The sequence below is a fragment of the Delphinus delphis genome, chromosome 14, assembly GCF_949987515.2.
Source record: "Delphinus delphis chromosome 14, mDelDel1.2, whole genome shotgun sequence".
Classification (NCBI taxonomy): domain Eukaryota; kingdom Metazoa; phylum Chordata; class Mammalia; order Artiodactyla; family Delphinidae; genus Delphinus; species Delphinus delphis.
The window spans coordinates 23948599-23972963 of NC_082696.1; the positions used below are offsets into that span (position 1 = coordinate 23948599).

The 24365-nt window shown below is 38.6% G+C and overlaps 1 long non-coding RNA gene across 1 annotated transcript in view; it reads right to left on the reverse strand.

Annotated features, from left to right (window-relative positions):
* The window catches only part of LOC132437243 (uncharacterized), a 327089-nt gene that overhangs the window by 88837 nt on the left and 213887 nt on the right, over positions 1 to 24365 (reverse strand). Inside the window, exon 4 of the long non-coding RNA XR_009521985.1 lies at positions 9271 to 9381. This is a non-coding gene — a long non-coding RNA (uncharacterized lncRNA). The remainder of the gene's footprint in view (positions 1 to 9270; positions 9382 to 24365) is intronic.

Here is a 24365-nt window from a genome sequence, read left to right on the forward strand (position 1 = left end):
CAAACATCTGATCACTTTCCTCTCTTTCTTCTTTTTCATTACATCCTCCTGTTCTGTTCTGTAATATCCAGGATGAAAACTTTTTTGTTCCTCTATATCACAGTCACCTTCTACTCAAGATAACAAGTTTTACTTACACAGATCTTTTTTTAGGTTATATTTTTGCAATTTGATTTTGCGGCTATGAAAATCTTACTTGTTAGGTAGATGATAAATAGATATTGTAATAATTGTTCTTAGCTTTAATTCCTAACCCTCATTCTTCAAGGCAGAAAATTCATGTTCCGGTTACTTATGGGTATGTAATGAAACCACCCAGATACTTAGTGATCAAACAACAATCATAATTTATTTGCTCACAGATCTACAATTTAGAAAGGATTTGGCAGGAAGGGCTTATCTTTGTTACAGGCTGTTAACTGGGGTAGATCAGCTGGGCCTCAGACAATGCACTTCCAAGATGGTTTATTCACATGACTGGTAAGTTAGTGCTCACCTGAGGCTATTGACTAGATATCTTACTGCCTTTCCACAAGGCCTCTCTACACTGCTGCTTCTTCCTCACAGCATAGTAGCTGTGTTTCAAGCAAGGAAGTGAGAGAAATTAGATGCTTCCAATATCTTAAATCCTAGGCCCTGAAATTGGCTGACAGCCATTTTTGTTGTATTCTTTGAGTCAAAGTTTTCACAGAGCTTCCTAGATGCAAGGGAGTTGGGGAAACTCTAAGGAGTCCTCTCACATGTTGGATTTGGCAAACAGAGATGTCAAAGCAATTATTATAAATATATTCAAATAATTAAAGAAAACTTTGTTTCAAGATTTAAGAAAAATTCAATGACAATGACTCAACAAATAATAAATTCAATGAAGAAATAGGAATTATTTAAAATTTTTAAAAATGTAAATTTGAGAGTTGACACAAATAGAAATAAGCAGTGAACTTGATGATAGATGAATAGAAAGTATATACCCTAAGGAATAGAAAAAATTGAAGAAAATTTAATAGAACTTCTGAGACCTATGAGACAATATCAAGAAAATACCAAAATATTTGTAATGGGAGTCCTAGAAGAAGGGAGTGAGAAACAGTAAGAAAAATATGTGAAGAAATAATGGGCAGAAACTTCATAAATTTGATTCAAAAATCTAAAAACAGCAGAATATTCTTTCTTTTCAAGAATACATAGATCATTCTCCAGGACAAACAAAATGCTAGGACATAAAGCACACCTCAATAAATTCAAAAGAACTAAACATCATTCAAAATATGTTCTACAGTAACAATGGGAGAAAACTAGATATCAACAACAGAAAGAACCTACAGAAATCTCTAAATATTTGGAAATTAAATAACGAATGGTTCAAAGAAACCATGAAGAAAATTAGAAAATACTTTGAAGTAAATGAAAACAAAACCAATATGTCACAATAGGTCAAAGCAACGTGATGCAGGTAAATCAATGCTTAGAGTAAAATTATAGCTTTAAATAGCTGTTTTAGAAAAGAGAAAAGATCTCAAATTAATAATCTAAACCTCCATTTTTAAGAAACTAGAAAAAGAAGAACAAGTTAAACACAACATAAGCAGAAGGGAAGGAATAATAAAACTCAGAGCAGCAAACAATGAAATAGAAAGAGAAAAATCAATAAACAATGAAATAAACAGTGGGTTCTTAAAAAGATCACAACATTGCAAAATACTTAGGTAGACTGGCTGAGAGAGAACAAAAACCACCAAAATCAGGTATAAAAGAAGGGACATTTCTGCTTGACCCTACAGAAATTAAAATATAAGGTAATATTATAAACAACTCAATATCAATAGATTAAGCATATTTATGTATTTATGGACAATGTTCTAGAAAAACATAAATTCCCAAAACTGACTAAAGAAACAGGTAATCTAACTAGATCTATAACAAGTAAAGAAATAAAACTAGTAATTAAAAACTTCCCCACAAAAAAAAGCCCAGGCCCAGTTTCAACCATGATTTCTATCAAATATTTTAAGAGGAAACGATATCAATTCTACACATTTTCCAAAAAATATAGAGAGAGGAAACATTTCTCAACTCATTCTATGAGCCAGAAACAGTCTGATACCAAAGCCAGAAAAATATATCACAAGGAAACAGCAGACCAATAGCCCTCATAAACATAGATGCAGAACAACCCATAAGAAAATGTTAGCAAATTGAATCTAGCAACATCCTAAAGGATGGCTAGTAAGCACATATAAGGATAATCAACACCATAAGTCATTTTGGAAATGGCAATTAAAACCAGAAGGTGATACTACTAAATACCTACTAAAATAGCTATAATGAAAATAACTGTCAATGTCAAGTGTTGGCAAAGGTATGAAAAAACTAGAAGCCTCATACATTGCTGGCAGAAAACAGTTTAGCAATTTCTGAATAAGTTAAACATAAATTTATCGTTCCAATCAGCAATTCCACTCCTAGGTATCTACCCAAAAGAAATAAAAATATATGTCATGTAAATACTTGCACATGAATACTCATAGTAGCACTATTCACAGTAGCAAAAAAACTAGAAACAATCCAAATGTCTATCATTGGTTAATGTATAAAGAAAATGCAAGGAAATGTGGTATATCTATACAATAAATACTCTTCATCAATAAAAATGAATTAATTACTAGAACATCTACAATATAAATTATATCTAAAAATTATGCTAATTGAAAGAATCCAGACACAAAAGACTATATATCGTATCATTCAGCTCATTCAGTTTCCCCCTCTCCCAAATTCCAGGTGAATCTATAGGTATAGAAAGCAGCTTAGTGGTTGTCTGGGGATTCACAGCAAACATGTAGGAAAGAACAATTTAGTATAAAGAAAATTTTCTTGAACTGGATTGTAGTGGGTTCCCCAGCTTTATAAATGTACTAAACAAATATCATTGAATTGTACACTTATATTGGGTGTATTTCCTGGCCGGTAAATTATACTTCAGTAAAGTTGTCTTCAATAAAGCAAGTTGATTTAGTATTTTCCTTCTCCTCAAACCTTTCATTTTCTTCTAGGTTGCATTCGTCTTCCTTAATAAGCATATCAACACTTTGGAGGGGATGTGGATGACAGATATACAGTCTGCATAAGTTCTACACTAGAATTTACTGAAATGTACTACTAAGATCACTGTTAGCCACTTTTCTGTTCTCATCTGCTAAAACGCCTGCTGACCCGCATCCTTCAGTCACATGGTTGACATTGCCATCTTTGGGGAATATCATTTAGTCTACAATTCTCTTATAGATTTTTTTTCCTGATGAGTATTCCTCAATAAATCATATGCACGCAAATTCTTGTTTTAGACTCTGCTTCTAGGGAACCTGACCTCTTAGCCCATCCTATGCATTATTTCCTATTTAGGAACTCTATTCTGCTGCTGTTGGGTGGGGTGCAGCTGTAACCTACCTCCACACAGAGTTCCGGATTGGACATGGCTTTCTGCATTATCTACCCTATCGTTATTGCACCATGTTGGCGTGGAATAATTTTCAATGATGCTTGCCATCTTCCCAAGCTCCACTCAAGGAATGGAACAAAGACTCACTCTATTCTCAATCCCCAGAATTCCATGAGTGGAAATGGTGGAAACGGTGCATTCTAATCTAAATATAGACAATCCTATCTCTAACCCTTGATTATCCTCCAAAAATGCCTTTTCCTTAGTCTGGAGAACGAAGTTTTCTTCCCAAATCTTTCTTTTTAAAAGCCAAGTGTATAACATTTTGTTCTTTAGTTTGGCTGGATTCTTTCTCTACTAGGACAGTAATAAATCTGGACTAATGGGAACAAAGATAGTCTGTGACAACAAAGAAAGTATGGGATTTCAAAAGCACCTTGATTAATATTAAAATCTCACCATACTCTATACGCTGTGATAATATTCATATATATTGTATATAGTTTAAAGATATGTGAATGCATTATAATCAATATTTTAGTCTTATCCCAGCCTCCATGAAGTCTAATAATTATGATTTAGTGATATATTGGTAGAATCCCCATGTTGCCTAATGATTCTCCAAATAGATGAATTTACTGATTGTCAGTATTCTGAATGGCATAGATAGATATATTTACTGGTTGACAGTGTTCTGAATGGCATTATGCTTTACTGCCTAACAATGAAGTTCAACAAATTGTCATTATCATTCTCTTTCTTTTAGTACTCTAAAGTACTATTGAGACTGCCATATAGAAAAATTTATTGAGATAAGATAATGTAATGAAAACTGCAGAAGCTTTGGAAGCAAATAAAAACTTGAGTCCCAATCCTGTCTCTTCAGCTTTTTGCCAATGGCGAAAAAGGATTCTACTTTTAATCCTTGTAGTGTCAATTATTAGTGTAAATGAGAAGGGTTTGTTCTGAAAATTAAATGTGATAAATACATAGGGAAGCCCAATTTAAAAATAAAGCTCAGTACAGAAGATAAAATATTACACATTAACATATGTTAATGTAATGGGGTGACTCTATAAGGATGCATTGAGTCCATCAATGAGAAAAATGAGGGCCAAATTTCAAGGTTGAAAGGATGTAGATAGATAGATCGATAGATAGACAGATACACATACATCTCCTACAGGTTCTGTTTCTCTGAAGAACCTTGACAAACACAGTAATACAGATGCTGATGAATACAGGTGTCAACAGTTATACAGCAGGTGTGTATAGAGGCCAAGTGGCCTAACAGAGGATATGGATGGACCTGGGTTCTGCCTCTGTCCTTTCACAACTGCTGGGAACTCTCGTTGCTAACATCTGATCCCAGCAGTAACATTTGGGAAGAATGGAGGAAAGAAGTTAACTGAGGCCCATGGACACACCAAGTAATTCATCGTAGCTTCAACTTCCTTACAGGCAAAACAGAAGCAGGGCTGGGAGAACTGGAGATAATGTGTGTGAAGGGTCTAGCACATACTAGGTGCTAAGTGAATCATGCTTCTAATTATCTCAACATTCATAAAAGAAAACATTCTCTACCACGTCGGCCACAATAAATGAAGTAGGTTACTTTGGGGATGAAATGGTGATTTTAACACACAGTTTTCAGCTTTCATATGCCATCTGTAGGGATAATCATTTTTGCACTTTTATTATTGTTACTAAACTTTAATTTTTTTTGTGCTAAGAGGGCTTTCAAAGGATGAGAATGAAGGACGATGGGGCTGTCCAAAATAATGGATATCCCAGAAGCCTGCCAAGGTATGTGCGAAACTCCTAAAATAATAACCTGCATTCCCACTGCTGCAGAAATGGAAATATTTATTGTTGTCATTATCACCACCATTGTCAGTATTGCTATTTTCGGAGTTCCCTGACAGACTCATTCATTCCTAAGGGGATTTAGTGGTTTGAGTTTCATGTCTGTACAGCTCTACCTAGGAAAGTCAAGAGCGCTTTCACCTTTGCTCCTGTCTAAACTGAACTTGCAGCCTTTCGCCACATGGAAGCCACCTGCCTGGTTGTCCTATCCGACTCAGCTGTGAAATCGGTCCCTCGGTTTCCAGAGCTCAAAGCCTCAGATTCTTCATTTACTCATCCATCTCTCTCTACCCCTTTTCCTCAGCTATAGTCAATCCCCTTGTCTATCACACCTGCTCAAATTCTTCTAAATCCCTTCTCTGTGCTCCCTGCCAGCTGCAACTGTCTTATTTCAAGACATGAATAAAGAAAAAGTCTTAATAGTCTTTTCACTATCAACATTAAGGAGGATGTATCAGGTAAATGATTCTTGGCCCAAACAGCACTGTTTTAAAAAATTAAAAAATTGAGAGCCAACACAAAATATAAGAGACTTTGGGATACTCAGATAACAAGAAACTATCTTACTATTAGGATAAATTTAGAATATCCTTAATTATGTTTTTTCTTACAAGGTAATTAGTCAATCTCTCCCCCATACTTCCTTTTACTTTGACTTTTTCTCTATTTCAACATCTATCTCATTCCTCTTTATTTATCCAGGACACTACTCTGAACACTCTAGATGGCAACTGTGACGTCTTACTCCCCCACAAGTCTGCTCAAACACCTAGGATGCTGTATAAACCATAAAACTATCTGTTATAAATGGTACCTGAAGGTTTTGCTTTATACAAGGGAAAGAGATGTGAGACAAACAGCAATGCTATAGCTCTCATGATAAGAAAATACATAAATGTACCACTAATCAAAGTTCTGGGATTGAAGGCAGTCTTCAAAGACAATCCCAAAGGATAAGTAGAGAAGACAGTTCAGTGTATACTAGAGGTCACCTGGCCTGAAAAAGGATAAAGATGCTATTTTCCTTACACACATCACAAAACGGGATTATTGTGATAATTATGAAAGATTCTACCTCCAGAGACCCCTTTTAAAGCCTCATTTTAGCAAAGGGTAAAGGGGAAAAATTATCTTCTCACCTTACAATCAGTTTCAGACATTTGGAGGGAAACTATAGCAGATGCTGTGGGCACCACGCCCGTATATGCCAACCCTCACACTTTAGTGCACACTGGCTGGACTTGCAGCTACCAGCAGCTGAATTTCTTTGCCTGAGGGCTTTCTCAAGCCAACAAACCTTGCTTTGCCCGCCTGCGTAGCACTCTGGATGTGTTTGGGTATGAACTTCCCCTGGAAGTAGCCTCCAACCAGTTAATGAAATGAATTGGTGTATAAATACCCTAGCAACCTTATCCCCTGGGTAGAACAACTCTGAGGTATATGCTCTGCACCAGCTTTCAGAGTTTCCCCAGCAGGATTAAGCTCTAGTGGACTACAACGGTGGGAGCCTTGATAATGTATATTTCATTGACTGCTTTGCTGCATCTCACTTCGTCATTCTCCTCCCACTGCTTTCTTCTCCTTCCAGGTAAATTTCTTGTGCACTAATCTATATCTCAAGATCTGTTTCTGAGACATACCAACCAAGACTCTAAACTTCTCTTCCACCAAAAAAAGAACTGATGGATAAATCAGAAACAGTGAAAACTCTAGGATAAATTATTCATTGAATTCAATTCAACAATTATTGAGCACCTACTGTGTCAGGAACCGTGCAAAGATGAGCAGCACTTAAACCCCGATGGGAAGGAGATCACTAATTTCAACAGTAGACAATTACTGAATTTTTTTAAGTATAGTAATCAGTACATCCAGAAATAGCTATTAAGCCTAGAACAGAAAGCATCTAAACCCTGTCAGTGTGGAGCTGTGAAGTAATGGAAGACTTTCCAAAGAAGTAAGACTTGACTTAGTTTTCCCAGGTGGAAGTAGAAAGGGGAATATCAGATAAAGGGAGCAAATGCACAGAACCAGATGGTACAGTCTCCCCCATGACAAGAATGTGGGGAAAACCTCAGAGAGGCTGGATGATATAGTGGTAAGAGCATGACCACTGAAACCTGACTGTCTGGGTTCAAATCCTAGCTTTTCTAGATACTGTCTGTGTGACTTGGGCAAACCAGTTAATCACTCTGAGCCCCAATTTACTCATCTATAAATTAAGGTGCCTAAATCCTACCCTTTTTAGTAATTTAGAAAATTTAATATAAGCAAAAGGTTTAGAAAAGTAACTGGCATATTGAAAGTGCTGAATAAATAATTGTGGTTTGTTATTATGGCTGGTTAACTCACAGGGAAAGTAATAGGAGATAAAGCTGGCAAAGCAGACAGGAGATAAATCATGCAGGTTCTTATATCCCATGTTAAGGAACTCCTTCTTCATCTTTGAAGTCAAGAATCAGCAAACTATGTTTGACACACTGGCCAAATCCAACCTACACTTTTTTTCTGTAAATAGTTTTATTGGAATACAGCTACATTCATTAACTTGTATATTGTCTGTGACTATTTCATGCTACAATGGTACAGTTGAGCTGTTGTGACATAACATATGGTCCACAAAGTCAACAATACTTACCTTCTGATCTTTTACAGAAAAAAATTGCCAACCCCAGCCATAGATGGAAAGAAGTGACATACAGAGTAAAGGATAAGTTGTATGGAGTAAATATCTGCAGGCAGAGAAAGATGGTTACTCCACAGGTCAAGGTTAAGGTTGATGAGGTTAATAAACCAGATTTCATAGAGTCAAAAGAGGAAGGGTTTGGTATATAGATGAAGAAATATACTGGGAGTTGATAAAGAGTCCAATTAAATCTGCAGACTACAGGGCACATCTAGCCTAGAGATAAGTTTTATTTATTCCAGAGTGTTCATATATTTTAAATCTGTTGTCAATGTTTAAAATAGACAGATATCACCAATAAAACATGAATATCTGGCTTGTTTGGAAAAACTGGAAGATCTGGCAAAAGTTTGCTTATAGGCGTGAATGGTAGAACTTTATTTATCTGGAAGGCAGTATTTACATGAAACATTTACTTTCCAATACGTTGCATTCTCCACTATTTCCTATTGTATTACAATTGGGTCAGCTTCATTCATGTCGTAATCACGTTGAGTCTAAGTCCTCTAGGATTCAAGAGTGCTACATACTGCCACTTATGGACACAAGGGCATGGAGTATGGTAAAAGAAGCAGTTTCCTCTCAAAACAGATATAATAGAAACAGTGGCCTTGAGGGAGAGCCAGATTTAGGTAAGAACAAGTGAGGAGAGAGTACCACATGAAGAAGGTGAGGTGTGAGTCAACTTGTTTACAAAAGAAGAGAGGTTTATGATTACAGAGGAGAAAAATATTTAGGAGAAATTGCATGAAGAGTCAAGGCGGGGGCAGGCTCATAGCAGGATAAAGATAACTGAATAAACAAGGATTGGTCACCAGAAATGTCACCTTGTTGGTGGATGTATGAGGTTGGCTAAGATGAGAGCCACAGAAGGAACTGATTGGCTTCAGAGTCCCCAGCTTTTTCTGGAAAATTACTGTGGTGTTAGAGCCAGTGGTGGATAGGTTAGGGTTAGTGTCATCACAGATCCTGCCTGCAAATCTGGCCAAGGTAATTAGAACTACCCTTAGGTTCTATCAGAGTCATGATGAGTTCTCTGTCATGTAAGCCCTCAGGAAAAGTGCTGAATTGGTTCAGTTAAACAATATCTGTAGTTGCTTTGAATGCTAAGATTATATATTTCTAACAGCTTTAGAAATGAAGGAGGAATAAGTCATCTAAGGAAGCTGTGATCTCAAGATTCTTACCTTCTTTCCTGCTTCTTAAGGAATACATGACTCTTTTGTTCACTGAGCACCCTGATGGGTTTTGTATATGGAAAAGCATTGCCCCTACTTACCTGGAGATGTTGGTCTTCTCATCCTGCATCCTGGTCCTTCATATGCCTTCTTCTATTTTTCTCTTAATTTTTCTTTGTTTTCCTGTCCTTTTAATCTCAGGAGTCAGTTATCTATTAAAAAAGAAAATAGGGAATATAGTGAATGGGAAAATGTCATTAAAACTCTCAACATCTACCCTTTTCAATATCTATTATTATCTTTTTCACTATAACAGAGAGGACCATTTCCTAGGTCTCACATAACGGAAAATTCACTCCTATCCTTCAGTGTTTGTCCCAGAAAAGCCTTATAAAGTCATATTTTTATTCCATTAACTGTTGGAAATAGCCATGAGGGAAGGCCACCTCCTAGCCACATCCATCCAGACACTGCAACAGAGGAATCAACCTTAACCAGGAAGAAAAACCAAGGCTTCGAACTACTTAACAGGCAAAAGCCTTACCCTACATGCTTGAGAGGAAAAGATATTTTAAAGTCTGCATTCTTGGCTGAAGATGATTCTTTATCCATAATGAAATATTTTACATTTCAGAAAGAAACATGAAACTGCAGAGGATGTTGATGCAGATACCAAGAGTGATGAGGTCTGGTAAATAAATTCACTTAAATTTCTTTTCTTAGGAGTTATCAATGGGGTTAAGAAGTAGAGAGAGAACAGGCAGTATTCAAAGAAATGCTTATAAATAGATAAGAAAGAAGATGGCGGAAGAGTAAGATGAGGAGATTACCTCCCTCCCCACAGATACACCAGAAATACATCTACACGTGGAACAACTCCTACAGAACACCTACTGAACGCTGGCAGAAGACCTCAGACCTCCCAAAAGGCAAGAAACTCCCCACGTACCTGGGTAGGGCAAAAGAAAAAAGAATAAACAGAGACAAAAGAATAGGGACGGGACCTGCACCAGTGGGAGGCAGCTGTGAAGGAGGAAAGGTTTCCATACACTAGGAAGCCCCTTCGCAGGCACAGACTGCGGGGGTCGGAGGGGGAAAGCTTCGGAGCCGCGGAGGAGAGCTTAGCAACAGGGGTGCGGAGGGCAAAGCGGTGAGATTCCCGCACAGAGGGCTGGTGCCGACAGACACTCACCAGCCCGAGAGGCTTGTCTGTTCACCCGCCGGGGCGGGCGGGGCTGCGAGCTGAGGCTCGGGCTTTGGTCGGAGTGCAGGGAGAGGACTGGGATTGGCGGCGTGAACACAGCCGGAAGCGGCTAATGCACCACGGCTAGCTGGGAGGGAGTCGGGGGAAAGTTCTGGACCTGCTGAAGAGGCAAGAGACTTTTTCTTCCCTCTTTGTTTCCTGGTGCGCGAGGAGAGGGGATTAAGAGCTCTGCTTAAAGCAGCTCCAGAGACGGGCACGAGCCGCGGCTAAAAGCGCGGACCCCAGAGACGGGCATGAGACGTTAAGGCTGCTGCTGCCGCCACCAAGAAGCCTGTGTGCGAGCACAGGTCACTATCCACACCCCCTTTCCAGGGAGCCTGTGCAGCCCGCCACTGCCAGGGTCCCGGGATCCAGGGACAACTTACCCGGGAGAACGCACGGCGCGCCTCAGGCTGGTGCAACGTCATGCCGGCCTCTGCCGCAACGTCACGCCGCCTCTGACGCCGCAGGCCCGCCCCGCACTCCGCGCCCCTCCCTCCCCCGCTGCCTGCGTGATCCAAAGTCCCCGAATCAGCGGCTCCTTTAACCCCGTCCTGTCTGAGCGAAGAACAGACGCCCTCCGGCGACCTACACGCAGAGGCGGGGCCAAATCCAATGCTGAGCCCCGGGAGCTGTGCGAACAAAGAAGAGAAAGGGAAATCTTTCCCAGCAGCTTCAGAAGCAGCAGATTAAAGCTCCACAATCAGCTTGATGTACCCTGCATCTGTGAAATACCTGAATAGACAATGAATCATCCCAAATTGAGGAGGTGGACTTTGAGAGCAAGATTTATGATTTTTTCCCCCTTTTCCTCTTTTTGTGAGTGTGTATGTGTAGGCTTCTGTGTGAGATTTTGTCTGTATAGCTTTGCTTCCACCATTTGTCCTAGGGTTCTATCCGTCCGTTTTCTTTTTTCTTTTTTTCTAATAATTATTTTTTATTTTAATAACTTTATTATATTTTATCTTACTTTATTTTATTTAACTTTATCTTCTTTCTTTTTTTCCTTCTTTCACTCCTTCCTTCCTTCTTACTCCCTCAGTCCCTTGCTCCCTCCCTCCCTCCTTTCTTTCTTTCTTTCTACTTCTACTAATTCTTTCTTTCTACTTTTTCTCCCTTTCATTCTGAGCCGTGTGGATTAAAGGCTCTTGGTGCTGCAGCCAGGAGTCAGTGCTGTGCCTCTGAGGTGGGAGAGCCAACTTCAGGACACTAGTCCACAAAAGATCTCCCAATTCCACATAATATCAAATGGCAAAAATCTCCCAGAGATCTCCATCTCAACACCAAGACCCAGCTTCACTCTACGAACAGCAAGCTACAGTGCTGGACACCCTATGCCGAACAACTAGCAAGACAGGAACACAACCCCACCCATTAGCAGAGAGGCTGTCTAAAATCATAATAAGTCCACAGACACCCCAAAACACACCACCAGACGTGGACATGCCCACCAGAAAGACAAGATCCAGCCTCATCCACCAGAACACAGGCACTAGTCGCCTCCACCAGGAAGCCTACACAACCCACTGAACCAACCTTAGCCACTGGGGACAGACACCAAAAACAACGGGAACTATGAACCTGCAGCCTGCAAAAAGGAGACCCCAAAAACAGTAAGCTAAGCAAAATAAGAAGACAGAAAAACACACAGCAGATGAAGGAGCAAGATAAAAACCCACCAGACCTAACAAATGAAGAGGAAATAGGCAGTCTACCTGAAAAAGAATTCAGAATAATGATAGTAAAAACGATCCAAAATCTTGGAAATAGAATGTACAAAATGCAAGAAACATTTAACAAGGACCTAGAAGAACTAAAGATGAAACAAACAATGATGAACAACACAATAAATGAAATTAAAAATACTCTAGATGGGATCAATAGCAGAATAACTGACGCAGAAGAACAGATAAGTGACCTGGAAGATAAAATAGTGGAAATAACTACTGCAGAGCAGAATAAAGAAAAAAGAATGAAAAGAACTGAGGACAGTCTCAGAGACCTCTGGGACAACATTAAAGGCACCAACATTCAAATTATAGAGGTTCCAGAAGGAGAAGAGAAAAAGAAAGGGACTGAGAAAATATTTGAAGAGATTATAGTTGAAAACTTCCCTAATATGGGAAAGGAAATAGTTAATCAAGTCCAGGAAGCACAGAAAGTCCCATACAGGATAAATCCAAGGAGAAATACGCTGAGACACATATTAATCAAACTGTCAAAAATTAAACACAAAGAAAACATATTAAAAGCAGCAAGGGAAAAACAACAAATAACACATAAGGGAATCCCCATAAGGTTAACAGCTGATCTTTCAGCAGAAACTCTGCAAGCCAGAAGGGACTGGCAGGACATATTTAAAGTCATGAAGGAGAAAAACCTGCAACCAAGATTACTCTACCCAGCAAAGATCTCATTCAGATTTGATGGAGAAATTAAAACTTTACAGACAGGAAAAAGCTGAGAGAGTTCAGCACCACCAAACCAGCTTTACAACAACTGCTAAAGGAACTTCTCTAGGCTGGAAACACAAGAAAAGGAAAAGACCTACAATAACGAACCCAAAACAATTAAGAAAATGGGAATAGGAACATACATATCGATAATTACCTTAAATGTAAATGGACTAAATGCTCCCACCAAAAAACACAGAGTCGCTGAATGGATACAAAAACAAGACCCATATATTTGCTGTCTACAAGAGACCCACTTCAGACCTAGAGACACATACAGACTGAAAGTAAGGGGATGGAAAAAGATATTCATGCAAATGGAATCCAAAAGAAAGCTGGAGTAGCAATTCTCATATCAGACAAAATAGACTTTAAAATAAAGACTATCACAAGAGACAAGGACACTACATAATGATCAAGGGATCGATCCAAGAAGAAGATATAACAATTGTAAATATTTATATACCCAACATAGGAGCACCTCAATACATAAGGCAAATTCTAACAGCCATAAAAGGGGAAATCGACAGTAACACATTCATAGTAGGGGACTTTAACACCCCACTTTCACCAATGGACAGATCATCCAAAATGAAAATAAATAAGGAAACACAAGCTTTAAAAGATATATTAAACAAGATGGACTTAATTGATATTTATAGGACATTCCAATCAGAAACAACAGAATACACATTTTCCTCAAGTGCTCATGGAACATGCTCCAGGATAGATCATATCTTGGGTCACAAGTCAAGCCTTGGTATATTTAAGAAAATTGAAATTGTTTCAAGTATCTTTTCCGACTACAATGCTATGAGACTAGATATCAATTACAGGAAAAGATCTGTAAAAAAAAAAAAAAAACACATGGAGGTTAAAAAATACACTACTTAATAACGAAGTGATCACTGAAGAAATCAAAGAGAAAATCAAAAAATACCTAGAAACAAATGACAATGGAGACACGACGACCCAAAACCTGTGGGATGCAGCCAAAGCAGTTCTAAGAGTAAAGTTTATAGTAATACAATCCTACCTTAAGGAACAGGACACATCTCGAATAAACAGCCTAACTTTGCACCTAAAGCAATTAGAGAAAGAAGAACAAAAACACCCCCAAAGTTAGCAGAAGGAAAGAAATCATAAAAATCAGATCAGAAATAAATGAAAAAGAAATGAAGGAAATGATAGCAAACATCAGTAAAACTAAAAGCTGGTTCTTTGAGAATATAAACAAAATAGATAAACCATTAGCCAGACTCATCAAGAAAAAAAGGGAGAAGACTCAAATCAATAGAATTAGAAATGAAAAAGGAGACGTAACAACTGACACTGCAGAAATACAAACGATCATGAGAGATTACTACAAGCAACTCTATGCCAATAAAATGGACAACCTGGAAGAAATGGACAAATTCTTAGAAATGCACAACCTGCCAAGACTGAATCAGGAAGAAATAGAAAATATGACCAGAGCAATCACAAGCACTGAAATTGAAACTGTGATTAAAAATCTTCCAACCAACAAAAGCCCAGGACCAGATGGCTTCACAGGTGAATTCTATCAAACATTTAGAGAAGAGCTAACACCTATCCTTCTCAAACTCTTCCAAAATATAGCAGAGGGAGGAACACTCACAAGCTCATTCTACAAGGCCACCATCACCTTGATACCAAATCCATACAAGGATGTCACAAAGAAAGAAAACTACAGGCAATATCACTGTTGAACATAGATGCAAAAATCCTCAACAAAATACTAGCAAACAGAATCCAAGAGCACATTAAAAGGATCATACACCACGATCGAGTGGGGTTTATTCCAGGAATGCAAGGATTCTTCAATATATGCAAAACAATCAATGTGATAAACCATATTAACAAATTGAAGGAGAAAAGACATATGGTCATCTCAATAGATGCAGAAAAGCTTTTCACAAAATTCAACACCCATTTATGATAAAAACCCTGCAGAAAGTAGGCATAGAGGGAACTTACCTCAACATAACAAAGGCCATATATGACAAACTCATAGCCAACATCGTCCTCAATGGTGAAAAACTGAAAGCATTTCCACTAAGATCAGGAACAAGACAAGGTTGCCCGCTCTCACCACTATTATTCAACATAGTTTTGGAAGTTTTAGCCACAGCAATCAGAGAAGAAAAGGAAATAAAAGGAATCTGAATCAGAAAAGAAGAAGTAAAGCTGTCACTGTTTGCAGATGACATGATACTATACATGTCATATATATATACTAGGGAATCCTAAAGATGCTACCAGAAAACTACTATATCTAATCAATGAATTTGGTAAAGTGGCAGGATACAAAATTAATGCACAGAAATCTCTGGCATTCCTAGATACTAATGATGAAAAATCTGAAAGTGAAATCAAGAAAACACTCCTATTTACTATTGCAACAAAAAGAATAAAATATCTAGGAATAAACCTACTTAAGGAGACAAAAGACCTGTATGCAGAAAACTATAAGACACTGATGAAAGAAATTAAAGATGATACAAATAGATGGAGAGATATACCATGTTCTTGGATTGGAAGAATCAACATTGTGAAAATGACTCTACTACCCAAAGCAATCTACAGATTCAATCCAATCCCTATCAAACTACCACCAGTATTTTTCACAGAACTATAACAAAAAATTTCACAATTTGTATGGAAATACAAAAGACCCCGAATAGCCAAAGTAATCTTGAGAACGAAAAATGGAGCTGGAGGCATCAGGCTCCCTGACTTCAGACGATACTACAAAGCTACAGTAATCAAGACAGTATGGAACTGGCACAAAAATAGAAATATAGATCAATGGAACAGGATAGAAAGCCCAGAGATAAATCCACGCACATATGGTCACCTTATCTTTGATAAAGGAGGCAGGAATGTAAAGTGGAGAAAGGACAGCCTCTTCACTAAGTGGTGCTGGGAAAACTGGACAGCTACATGTAAAATTATGAGATTAGATCACTCCCTAACACCATACACAAAAATAAGCTCAAAATGGATTAAAGACCTAAATGTAAGGCCAGAAACTATCAAACTCTTAGAGGAAAACATAGGCAGAACACTCTATGACATAAATCACAGGAAGATCCTTTTTGACCCACCTCCTAGAGAAATGGAAATTAAAACAAAAATAAACAAATGGGACCTAATGAAACTTCAAACCTTTTGCACAGCAAAGGAAACCATAAAGAAGATCAAAAGACAACCCTCAGAATGGGAGAAAATATTTGCAAATGAGGCAATGGACAGAGGATTAATCTCCAAAATTTATAAGGAGCTCATGCAGCTCAATAACAAAACAACAAACAACTCAATCCAAACATGGGCAGAAGACCTAAATAGACATTTCTTCAAAGAAGATATACAGACTGCCAACAAACACATGAAAGAATGCTCAACATCATTAATCATTAGAGATGCAAATTAAAACTACAATGAGATATCATCTCACACCAGTCAAAATGGTCATCATCAAAAAATCTAGAAACAATAAATGCTGGAGAGGGTGTGGAGAAAAGGGAGCCCTCTTGCACTGTTGGTGGGAATGTAAATTGATACAGCCACTGTGGAGAACAGTATGGAGGTTCCTTAAAAAACTACAAATAGAACTACCATATGACCCAGCAATACCACTACTGGGCATATACCCTGAGAAAACCATAATTCAAAAAGTGTCATGTATCAAAATATTCATTGCAGCTCTATTTACAATAGCCCAGAGATGGAAACAACCTAAGTGTCCATCATCGGATGAATGGATAAAGAAGATGTGGCACATGTATACAATGGAATATTACTCAGCCATAAAAAGAAACAAAATTGAGCTACATGTAATGAGATGGATAGACCGTATGCTAACACATATATATGGAATTTAAGAAAAAAGTTGTGAAGAACCTAGGGGTAAGACAGGAATAAAGACACAGACCGACTAGAGAATGGACTTGAGGATATGGGGAGGGGGAATGGTAAGCTGTGACAAAGCGAGAGAGAGGCATGGACATATATACCCTACCAAACATAAGGTAGATAGCTAGTGGGAAGTAGCCGCATAGCACAGGGAGATCAGCTCGGTGCTTCTTGACTGCCTGGAGGGTTGGGATAGGGAGGGTGGGAGGGAGGGAGACGCAAGAGGGAAGGGATATGGGAACATATGTATATGTATAACTGATTCATTTTGTTATAAAGCAGAAACTAACACACCATTTTAAAGCAGTTATACTCCAATAAAGATGTAAAAAAATAAAATAAAAAAATAAAATCTTCTTTTGTAAAGCATCAAAAAAAGATAAGAAAATTAAAACAATAGTTTAATTTAAAACTTATTCAATTAAGAGAAAAATTATAAAATATTGCATAAAGTGATTTTTTTTTTTAATACAAAGTTTCATTCTGGTCTGTGCTCTGGGCGAAAAGTCTACTTGGAAATAGATAAATAAGAATTATGGAGGACTTTTCAGAAGTAAGTGCACGTGGCTCGCTTCAGTGTTTCATAAAGCTGATTTTCCACAAAGTTTTAAGAAAGGAGGAAGGAAAAGATGAGACAGGAAATACAAGTCCCTAATGACTCCTCTTTTGACCCACAAATCCAAGGAGAGAATGAGAAAGCACAAAGTTAAACCATCATAGTTCAAAATTTGCTAGAATTAAAAGTTCTTTACTTAATGGAAAAAAGGAAAGCTGTGAGTTTATATTTAGATTTCTTAAATCCTAAAGAGAATAGGAACACAGAGTTTATATTTTTCTCCTTTTTTTCCCTGACTTTTTTTTTTAATGATGATTTAGACTCATGATCTTTTAAAATAATATATATGTCTCTCTTCATCATTTTCTGAACATAGAAAAAAATACCCCACTGGTAAAGACTTGATGCAATTCTTCCTTTAAGAGTTTAAGGAAAGAGTCTTCCTTTATAATACAAAATTTGCTGTCTATATAGTGTGAGTCAAATTAAAAATTGTCCTTGTGCTATGTGTGTTACCACCCTCTTGACTAGGAAGATTCTAGAGATCAAAACAACCATTTATTTTCTCCACTAGACACAGCGGTCAAGATCCAATAGTGTGTCACTGTGAGCTCTGTTGCAAGTAATTTGTTACTATTAATAGTTCAAATTTTGCAAATGATTTACTTTTGTTTGTAAGTTAGAGGGAAGTCAAGGTTATCCTGAAATGTCACTCTCACTCAGCTGCATTCTGATATCCTTCTCTGAGGAGAGAAGGGGAGGCTTTCTAACCAGGATGCCAGTGAGCGAATGTCACCCACTGTTTGTTTCCAGAGGTAAAAAGGTTGAAACCACTTCATCAGACTCCGGGCAGACAGCAAAATACCCTGTAGATATCAAAAGCAAGGTGCCATCTGAAAGTGAAACTAGAAAATCAATGCAAGACGGATGTGGTCAGAGACATGTAAGGTCATTCTTAAGAATAAGGTGTATGGGGTCATGCACTAAGAGAAACTCCAGGCACCTCTTGTCGGGATGAGTGCATCATGCCCAAAATCAGTAAACATTTGCAGCGCTCAATGTCCCTCGCTCTGAATGATGTGCTCAGAAAGTGCCCTTCTGAGTCTTATTTGGTTTTACATGTTTTTTTCTTTCGGCAAAAAGTGTAAGTATCTAGGAGTTTTGACGTTTGTAATTTTGTCATTAATTAATAAATTAGCATTCTGGTCTTATGACCACATGAAATGTATTGACACTCTGGTTTGTTCCAGATCCTGTGCTAGGCACTAAGTTCACCCAGATACTTAAGAAAGAGTCTTCTTCTCAAGGGAATTCCCATGAGAAATTAAGTAATATGAGTTTGTTCCTGAAAGGTTAATATACTCCCTCTATGTGCTCAAAAAATCATGTTTATGAGCCTACAAAATCGAGGAACAGACTGGATTGTGGTGAATCCATCAAATGAAATAGCATCTAATGAAGCTTCATGAGGACCAAACAACTGATCACAACTGAAAAACATCCCACATCACAGTTTTCTTTGTGTATATATAAAGTTTTAGGCATCATGGAAAGTCATTGTCACTGAGCTTAAAACTCACATGATCTGAGTCCACTGCTTATTAGCTCTATGATTGTAATGACTGTAAATAAGTTAACATATTTGAGACTTGGTTTTCTTACCTACAAAATGAGATGAATCATTCTTCCCATTACTCCACACCGATGTTGTGAGGACGGAACGCATGGGGAGAAGCAAGGGACGAAACTCTATTCCAACACAGAGTTATAACCAACAGCCACTGTGTGCCAGGCAGAGTGTTAGACGATTTCCGCCTGTTCTCATTTTTAACCCTCACAGCAACCCTCATTTTAGGCATTATTGCTTTAAAAGTTGACTTTCTAGGTCACATCATGTAGTGGCAGAACTAGAATTTGAAAACCCAACTATCTGCCTGCAGGGTGCTTGTCTCCATCACTTCACCCTGCCTATATCATACCTGAGTCAATTGTGTGAAATGTCTTTGAAAATTGGAAGCTGTTCTACTATTACCATCCCAAGTCAATGATCTGAGAGTGAAAATGTCCCCTAAGTCACTTAATCTGTTCCTCTGCTCATGGCAAGTTTTCTACTTGAAGGTTATTATTTTTTTTTTTCTGTGATTAATTCTTACCCATTCTTCAAGCTGACTATAGTTCTCTAGGCAACAATGATCTTTCCTTCTTATAAGGTCTGATATATCTATGCTATTTCACTGTCTCATATACTTAATATGTTGTATTTTTAGTTATTATTTTACATGTGTCTTGCTTCCTCAGCTAGACTGAAATTTCCAGTGGGTAAAAGAATGCCTTGGTACTCCTCTAGGACCAGGTCATTGTAGCATCAAGCCATTAAAAACATAGGTTTTCAAATGTTTGAGTTTTAATTGATATATTAAAAAATATTATAAGACAAAGACCAAAATGATGATTACTAAAATAGGCAGTCTAATTTACTTTTAAAAGAACTTTAAATGTTTATCTCATCTATGTTATAGGCAACGACATTCATTTTTACAATCATTTTTCTCATATTCAAAATACTACAATGTTATAATAAAAAATATGCTATTGCCTCCCACTGTTATTATTTTTGTGTGTATATCTCCCTATTTTTTCTATATGTGACTATATTTATAAAAATTGAATTAAAAAAACTTGACTGGGCACTCAGAGAAAACCATAATTCAAAAAGACACATGCACCCCAATGTTCATTGCAGCACTATTTACAATAGCCAGGTCATGGAAGCAACCTAAATGCCCATCGACAGAGGAATGGATAAAGAAGATATGGTACATACATACAATGGAATATTACTCAGCCATAAAAAGGAACAAAATTGGGTCATTTGTAGAGACATAGATGGACCTAGAGACCGTCATACAGAATGAAGTAAGTCCAGAGTGAAGTAAGTCAGAAAAAGAAAAACAAATATCGTATATTAACTCATATATGTGGAATCTAGGAAAATGGTACAGTTGAACAGGTTTGCAAGGCAGAAATAGAAACAAAGATGTAGAGAACAAACTTATGGACACAAAGTGGGGGAAGCGGAGGGGGATGAATTGGGAGATTGGGATTGACATATATACACTAATATGTATAAAACAGTTAACTAATAAGAACATGCTGTATAAAAATAATAATAAAATTAAATTAAAAACAAAAAAACCTGAATGTCAAGGAATTTTATTTTGTTATATGATGTTGACTTATAATCTATAGAGAACATATTCCATATTATTGTATAGTTTCTCATTGCATCATTTTAATGGATGTATATTTTTTCATGTTTATTAATTGGCTTTGTGTTTCAACATTTTTGTCAGCTCATTGATTGAGCTCTTTCCTCAGTTCTTCATTTTTCTCACCACAGCAACCATTACCAGATTACTATATACCCCTACAGAGTTAGTCTGTTTATGTAGACGCTAACTATAGAAATCTGTATATCCATCTTTTAAAAAACAGTAATGGAATCATACTATGTATACTGTTCCTTACCTCGCCTTCTCATTCAATAATACATTCTGGAGATTGTTCCACATCAATACAAGTCGGGGAGAGGCTTCAAGATGGCAGAAGAGTAAGAGGCGGAGATCACCTTTCTCCCCACAGATACATCAGAAATACATCTATATGTGGAACAACTCCTACAGAACACCTACTGAATGCTGGCAGAAGACCTCAGACTCCCCAAAAAGCAAGAAACTCCCTCACGTACCTGGGTAGGGCAAAAGATAAAACAAAGAATAAGGACGGGACCTTCACCAGTGGGAGGGAGCTGTGAAGGAGGACAGACTTCCACCCACTAGTAAGTCCCTTCGCAGGCGGAGACTGCGGGTGGCGGAGGGGGGCAGCTTCAGGGTGGCGGAGGTGGGGAGCTTCGGATCCGCGGAGGAGAGCACAGCAACAGGGGTGCGGGGGTCAAAGCGGAGAGATTTCCACACAGAGGATCGGTGCCGACCGGCACTCACCAGCCCGAGAGGCTTGTCTGCTCACCCGCCGGGGCGGGCGGGGTCTGAGAGCTGAGGCCCGGGCTTCGGTCAGAGCACAGGGAGAGGACTGGGGTTGGCTCCATGAACACAGCCTGAAGGGGGCTAATGCACCACAGCCAGCCGGGAGGGAGTCCGGGAAAAAGTCTGGACCTGCCGAAGAGGCAAGAGACTTTTTCTTCCCTCTTTGTTTCCTGGTACGCGAGCAAAGGGGATTAAGAGCGCTGCTCAAAGGAGCTCCAGAGACAGACGCGAGCCGCGGCTAACAGCACGGAAACCAGAGACGGGCATGAGACGCTAAGGCTGCTGCTGCTGCCACCAAGAAGCCTGTGTGCGAGCACAGGTCACTATCCACACCCCCCTTCTGGGAGCCTGTGCAGCCCGCCACTGCCAGGGTCCCGTGATGCAGGGACAAATTCCCCAGAAGAACGCACAGCGCGCCTCAGGCTGGTACAATTCCTCGCCAGCCTCTGCCGCCACAGGATCGCCCCGCACTCCGTGCCCCTCCCTCCCCCCGGCCTGAGTGAGCCAGACCCCCCGAATCAGCTGCTCCTTTAACCCCGTCCTGTCTGAGCAAAGAACAGATGCCCTCAGGCGGCCTACATGCAGAGGCGGGGCCAAATCCAACGCTGAAACCCGGGAGCTGTGCGAACAGAGAAAGTGAAATCTCTCCCAGCAGCCTCAGGAGCAGGGGATTAAATCTCCACAATCAACCTGATGTTTCTTCATCTGTGGAATACCTGAATAGACAACGAATCACCCCAAATTGAGGAGGTGGACTTTGGGAGCAAAGATATATTATTTTTTCCCCTTTTTCTCTTTTTGTGAGTGTGTATGTGTATGTTTCTGTGCGTGATTTTGTCCATTTAGCTTTGCTTTCACCGTTTGTCCTAGGGTTCTGTCCGTCCGTGTCTTTTTTTTTGTTTTTGTTGTTCTTTTTAAAATTTATTTATTAATAATTATTTTTTAGTTTTTATTTTAATAACTTTATTTTACTTTTTTATTTTATCCTCTTTCTTTCTTTCTATTGTTTATCCCTTTTATTCTGAGCCGTGTGGATGTAAGGCTCCTGCTGCTCCAGCCAGGAGTCAGTGCTGTGCCTCTGAGGTGGGAGAGCCAACTTCAGGACACTGGTCCACAAGAGACCTCCCAGCTCCACGTAATATCAAACAGCGAAAATCTCCCAGAGATCTCCATTTCAACACCAAGACCCAGCTTCACTCAACGACCAACAAGCTACAGTGCTGGACACCCTATGCCGAACAACTAGCAAGACAGGAACACAACCCCACCCATTAGCAGAGGGGCTGCTTAAAATCATAAGAAGTCCACAGACACCCCAAAACACACCACCAGACGTGGACCTGCCCACCAGAAAGACAAGATCCAGCCTCATCCACCAGAACACAGGCACTAGTCGCCTCCACCAGGAAGCCTACACAACCCACTGAACCAACTTTAGCCACTGGGGACAGACACCAAAAACAACGGGAACTATGAACCTACAGCCTGCAAAAAGGAGACCCCAAACACAGTAAGATAAGCAAAATGAGAAGACAGAAAAACACACAGCAGATGAAGAAGCAAGATAAAAATCCACCAGACCTAACAAATGAAGAGGAAATAGGCAGTCTACCTGAAAAAGAATTCAGAATAATGATAGTAAAGATGATCCAAAATTTGGAAATAGAATAGAGAAAAGGCAAGAAATGTTTAACAAGGACCTAGAAGAACTAAAGAGCAAACAAACAGTGATGAAAAACACAATAAATGAAATTTAAAATTCTCTGGAAGGGATCAATAGCAGAACAACTGAGGCAGAAGATCAGACAACTGACCAGGAAGATAAAACAGTGGAAATAACTACTGCAGAGCAGAATAAAGAAAAAAGAATGAAGAGAATTGAGGACCATCTCAGAGACCTCTGGGACAACATTAAACGCATCAACATTCAAATTATACGGGTCCCAGAAGAAGAGAAAAAGAAAGGGACTGAGAAAATATTTGAAGAGATTATAGTTGAAAACTTTCCTTATATAGGAAAGGAAAGAGTTAAACAAGTCCAGGAAGCACAGAGAGTCCCATACAGGATAAATCAAAGGAGAGACATGCCAAGACACATATTAATCAAACTATCAAAAATTAAATACAAAGAAAAAATATTAAAAGCAGCAAGGGAAAAACAACAAATAACACACAAGGGAATCCCCATAAGGTTAACAGCTGATATTTCAGCAGAAACTCTGCAAGCCAGAAGGGACTGGCAGGACATACTTAAAGTGATGAAGGAGAAAAACCTACAACCAAGATTACTCTACCCAGCAAGGATCTCATTCAGATTTGATGGAGAAATTAAAACCTTAATAGACAAGCAAAAGCTGAGAGAGTTCAGCACCACCAAACCTGCTTTACAACAAATGCTAAAGGAAATTCTCTAGGCTGGAAACACAAGAGAAGGAAAAGACCTACAATAACAAGCCCAAAGCAATTAAGAAAATGGGAATAGGAACATACATATCAATAATTACCTTAAATGTAAATGGCTTATATGCTCCCTCCAAAAGACACAGAGTTGCTGAATGGATACAAAAACAAGACCCGTATATATGTTGTCTACAGGAGACCCACTTCAGACCTAGGGACACATACAGACTGAAAGTGAGGGGATGGAAAAAGATATTCCATGCAAATGGAAATCAAAAGAAAGCTGGAGTAGCAATTCTCATATCAAACAAAATAGACTTTAAAATAAAGACTATTACAAGAGACAAAGAAGGACACTACATAATGATCAAGGGATTGATCCAAGAAGAAGATATAACAATTGTAAATATTTATGCACCCAACATAGGAGCACCTCAATACATAAGGCAAATACTAACAGCCATAAAAGGGGAAATCGACAGTAACACAATCATAGTAGGGGACTTTAACACCCCACTTTCACCAATGGACAGATCATCCAAAATGAAAATAAATAAGGAAACAC